Source organism: Teleopsis dalmanni, chromosome 1 (genome assembly GCF_002237135.1).
Source record: "Teleopsis dalmanni isolate 2A chromosome 1, ASM223713v2, whole genome shotgun sequence".
NCBI classification, from domain to species: Eukaryota; Metazoa; Arthropoda; class Insecta; order Diptera; family Diopsidae; genus Teleopsis; species Teleopsis dalmanni.
In genome coordinates this window covers 113,849,297-113,855,057 of record NC_051846.1, presented here as the reverse complement: position 1 = coordinate 113,855,057, position 5,761 = coordinate 113,849,297, and positions in this window count along the sequence as shown.

Genomic DNA, 5,761 nt, shown 5'->3' with positions numbered 1-5,761 from the left:
TCCAAGCATGAAGTAGAAGATTCATTCAAAATTAAAATATTTATTTTTGCAAACGAATGATACTACAACTGATGATCACTGTAAGCCTTTAAATGAATTGAACTCTCTTTTTCCTGAAAATAAGAAAAAAAAATTTAAATCCGAAATCCTAATTTCTGAATACTTCACTTCTGTGCTATATTTGATTTCAAATAAATAAATAAATAAATATCTTAAAATTTTAGTTTCTTTAAAAATAAAAAAAAATTAAAAAAAATTCTCTAACCCGAAGTCTTCATAAGTCGAACCTTTTGTTTGCAAAATGGTATTTCGAGTTATGGAAATTTAACTGTATTCTGTGTTCTCTATATTGCTCTATATTGCTCTTCATTGTCGTTAATTATATTTGAATTAAGTGAAGGCATCGTTTGTGTGGTTGATGGAGCCAAAACAATATTTCTCTGCAAGAATGGTTTTTTAAACAAAATAATTTAGAGCAAAAAACTTATAAAATTTGTGGTTGCTGAGAGAAATTTAACAGTAGATTGTGTTGACAATTTAGAGAAAGTAAATGGCAACAAAAGTAATGTAGATACTCAGTGTGGCAATTTCTCTTGAATTACGTAAGGAAATGTTTAGACTGAAGAAAGCACAGATTCAATAAATTCTGTATAAAATTTTTTGGATTATTCAAATAATATTTAAAACTTTGTGTAATGAGGTGAAAGTATCACCCAGTACAAAAACAAAAAGCCCAATGCTACACAATGGCGCATGATCATTTTCCCTACCTGATCCACTCGATCTCTACTCACCACAATATTTGCTAAAATAAGAGCACTTTCTGAGAAATTTCGTTGTCTGTTTTGGTTTTCTGACATTAAAAATCCTAAAACCTTTAAACCCTAAAATAACATAACGGCACTGCGCCATCGTTTTACATTTTTGTGTCTTCAGAATATGTACCTAGCTATTGCGCCTTAAAATATCTCACGACGCCTACGCACGTTTGCTTATCTAAACACATTCTGGCTTAATGCCTATACTTCTTATGGCAACATTGTTGCAAAATGTTTTCTTTAGGAACTGCAAGTATCTTACAGAAAACATATCAAGTATCATTTTAAATACTTGATCGAAGAGATGTCCAAATACTATTGGATATTAATTTCGTCAACTGCCTACTGACGCCAAAGCTAAAGACACTTACGAGGCGCTTTAGAAAATAGAAGCTCCAATCCTATAGGATGGAGAAAAAGAAGCTTCCAGAAAATTCTTAAGAATTTTAGAAGCTGGAATCAAATTGGTCTAATCCGATTTTACAATTTCTGAAATGACTTCAGTCATTCTTCATAAAAATCAAGAATCAGTCTTTAGCAATCATTTGGAGAAATAAATTAAGTCATTTATTGCACGGATGAAATTGTAATGTTATATATTAAATAAAATATTTATATATTAAATAAAAAAAAAGCGAAATTGAATTTTAATTAGAAACACTTTAGAAAATGTAATTATTCATCGTTTTAAAACAGAATATTAATATAATGTAACCTAAAACTCGAAATGTATGTACACGTACTAACTTCTCTATTAGATGCTAGCTTTTGCTATAAATATATTTTTTGAGCAACATATATTTAAATACGAATATGTGCAACATGATAAAAAAAAACTTTTATTTTAGCAAATATTATTATTTTTCAACTATTTATCTTCAAAACACTTTCATGACTAATTTTATATATTTACTTACATCAATAATAATTATTGACTGCTGACTTTAGTTTACCTATATAGCAAATTTAAAATTTATATATAAATTGAAGTAAAACTAATATAAAATATTCTACCCACACTTAGTCATTAAAATGAAATGAATATATACAATGGATTTTCTAATAACCATAATTTATACTATAATTTGTACTAATAACTACATGCTAACATGCAACAACAAATGTAGTAAACATTTCGGTTATAAGTCACACCGATTTTAATATTTGACAATTCTGGTATGGTGAATAAGTTAGAGAGATTTTTTGGCGATATTTTATATATACACAGAGCGGCACAATTATTCAAAATTTTCTCTCAGTTTCTTTTCTACATCTTATGTGCTTTAGACTATTCTTCTTAACGTATATGTGCAGGGCTTGGTTAAATTCTATTCAAAAGTATACGAGATTTACGCGTTAAATAGTTTAAGTCTATTGGTTTAATAAATACGGATTAAAAAAATTTTAAGACATTTATTGGTTTATGACATCTGATTATGGGTAAACAAAAGTGTAGAAGTGAATGAATTTATAATTCATAAGTTTATAAGTGTACTTTAAATTTTGACTTAAAAATATCTCGAGATCAACATCTATATTAAAATAACGATGATCTAGATATGGGTTCTAATCTTTATTTTGTTCTACTCCTTTCCCGTCCCGAAGTATTTGAAACAAGTTTGTCAACAAGAGTATATTTATGTTAAAAAGCCACTTAAAATTGAATCCAGTAATATTACTAGAATTTTATATATTTGAAGAATTTTTGAAAAATTTTGATTAAAATATATGGTAATGAAAAATGTGATAGTATGACGCATTACATGACCTAAACTGTTCGAAATTTTCAGACCCGCAGTAACTGTGCTGTGCTGCTAAAAATTTGTGCTGGTTTAGTTTTTAAAATATAAACAACTTTACCATTTCTATAGGTGTGAAGAATCATAAAAATAATATATTTTGTTGCTAAACAATCGATTACCCATCGCTAAATTGTTGACTTTTAGCTTGACTTAGTCGTAAACGAAATGGCAAGCGTTGGAAGTTACCAACTTTACCAACTTTATCAGTGGTAGTTTCCAACTACCACTGATAAAGAAGTAAGTAAAAGGATCACCACTTATCTCTATCAATTCCGTGCAAGTGACTTTTTAGTGACATTTCGTCACAGCAAATTGAAACATACTTCTGACCATATGTGAAGTTCCGATTACAGAATTCAAGGGACTTGTGGCTACTATTTATAGAGCATGGATTTGGATCATATTGAAACCAACTCCAATAGAGTTAGTCTCGTTGGTCAATCAAAAGAAGTTGTTAAATGTCTATAGACTAAAGAAGACAGGAAAAACGTTCTAGTACAAAATATTTTAAACATTATTATACCTATACTTGTTTAACAGAAATTTCAGTGTTTTAAGGGAGCCCACTACAAAAAAACTCTAAATTATCCTCCTCTATACTTTTATTGTGCTGGTAAATATTGGTCCTGTATAAAGCAACTCCTAATTTATGACCTTAAGTTTTTATGTTTTATTCAGAAATTACTTTATCTCTAATACCTACTGCTCCAAATCTTTTTAGTTTGTTATTTAATTCTTCTTAATTCTTATTTATATTTAATAATACACAGATTGCGAATGCAGAACAAAAAAATGACTGCCAAGATTTCATAGCAGCCACCTCTATTAGCCAGCTAAAAGCTCATGTAAGCATTAGACTAATTAAGGCATACAACAGCTGCGTATAACATTGTAACGAACCTTTTACACCGAGGTTTTACTCACCGGCTCTTACAATAAATTTATTTGATAGGAACAGTGGAAAGTCGATGAATTGCTGATAAAATTGCAGATTTCTATCCACCTATAAATGAGATTTGGCACGAATTCCATTAGCCTTCCATTAACCAAGCACATATCTGCAGTCCAATTTGAATTATCTTTTGGAGGGTTCGCATAGCGCACTGTTAAAACCTAATATGCGAACGATTCCTCCACCTAGCAACTATTCAAGCTCCTAGACTGATAATTTTTAGCATGAGAAAGATCTTTGTAGTCAAAAAACGTCTTCTCCGTCCAACGAGGATAAGCAAAAGAGAGTTATTTTAAATTTCTATGCCTTTGTATCTTGTCTTGTTGATGCTTTTGATACCGCTATTTTCCGAAGTTGTTTACTTATTTAAACATCATGCTTTCTGTTGTGATGTAGTTTTGTTTTTGGTTGTTTATCAATTTGAACATCATGCTTTCTGTTGGGATGTAGTTTTGTTTTTGGTTGTTTATCAATTTGAATTAGAGCCGCCCAGCATTCTGTAACCCTAATTTTCTTTTGAAGGAAAATTGGGTCGTTACAACATCTAACAAACAAAAATCACCCAGATGGCAAAGTACATGGTGATACGAAGGCTTCTAAAATACAATTTTCTAGGTACATATGCTCATAATTATATGCAAGCCACATCAATATGCCTTAAGCACAAAGGAAAAAAATTAACTTTATCGGCAGTTTACTGCTCCCTCGCTTCAATATTACTGAGTCCCACTTTACGGATTACTTCTTTGACTCTCCTGGGCAGTCAACATATTGAAAGAAAAAAAAAGTACATTAGTTCTCACATACACACAAGTTACAAGATAAAGTGTGAATCTCATATTGAGGACGCAACCTCGGTTTTAAACTCAATTCTGATTTCAGCAGCAGAAAACTCCACTCCTAAAGACAATAAAATTTACACATCCAACAAAGTACTTACAAATAGTGACATAGAGAACTTAGTTTTACAAAAACGTAGGTTAAGGTTTGCGATTGGCAGAAATCTAGGTCCCCTTCAGCGAAAAAATTATTTAAGGAAGTCCAAAGGAGACTTAGATCTGCATTAAGCAATGAAACTAAAGTCAGGGAATATAGTTATATTTATATCATTTATTCTTGTGGAATGCTAGCATAGGTATAAATTCCCCCATTGAATCCGATTCTCCAATAAGAAACTCTCTCGGAAACTGGGCGCGAAGCGATGAAGAAAAATCTGACGTTTTTACTGATTATCTAAAAGAGGTGTTCCAACCAAATCCTGCAATAGAACATTATGACTTTCCCACTTAGCATCTTCATGCACCATCTATATGCATATCACGGCCAATGATCTTGTTCAAATAATTACAAACAAGTTAGATTGCAAAAAGGCACCGAGATATTATAATATATCACCGAACATGATAAAAAATTTACTCCTTTTGGCTATAAATTTTATCACAAGACTTTTCAATGCCATTATTAAATTTGGCTTTTACCCAACAGAGTGGAAAACATCCATGATTCTTATGATTCATAAATCAGGTAAAGATCCCACGCTTGCCTTTTCATGCAGGCCAATAAGCTTTCTGCCATGCCTTTCTGAACTCTTTGAAAGATCACTGCTTTTAAAGATGGTACCATTCCTTAACGGTCAAAACCTAATACCCTCCCACAAGTTTGGTTTCAGTGAAAAACATGGAACTATTCAGCAAGTGAATCATATAACGAACGAAATAAGACACGCATTTGAGCTCAGAGAATATTGTTCCGCGGTATTCCTCGATGTTAAACAAGCTTTTGAGAAAGTATGGCATAATCGGCTCCTATATAAGATACCTGTTCATTACCTTCAAATGTCCATTCAGTTTTAGAAATTCATATGAAGCTCTAAGCTTTTAAGTTGCATTGGCTCATTAATAACAGATCTTCCCTATGTAGTCTTGTATAAGTAAGTAGTCTTGTATAACAGCATCATAAAACCAATATGGGCTTATGGTATCCAGCGATTTGGCAATGCAAGTGATTCAAATATTGAAATTATCCAAAGAGCTCAGTCAAAAATACTGAGAACAACCACTGGTGCCCCATGGTATATAAGGAATGAAGGTATTCACCGAGATCTACAAATTCCCCTTGTTAAAACTGAATTTGACAATATAAGAAAAAAATATGATAAAAGGCTGACAGAAAATGTTAATCTCCTAGCA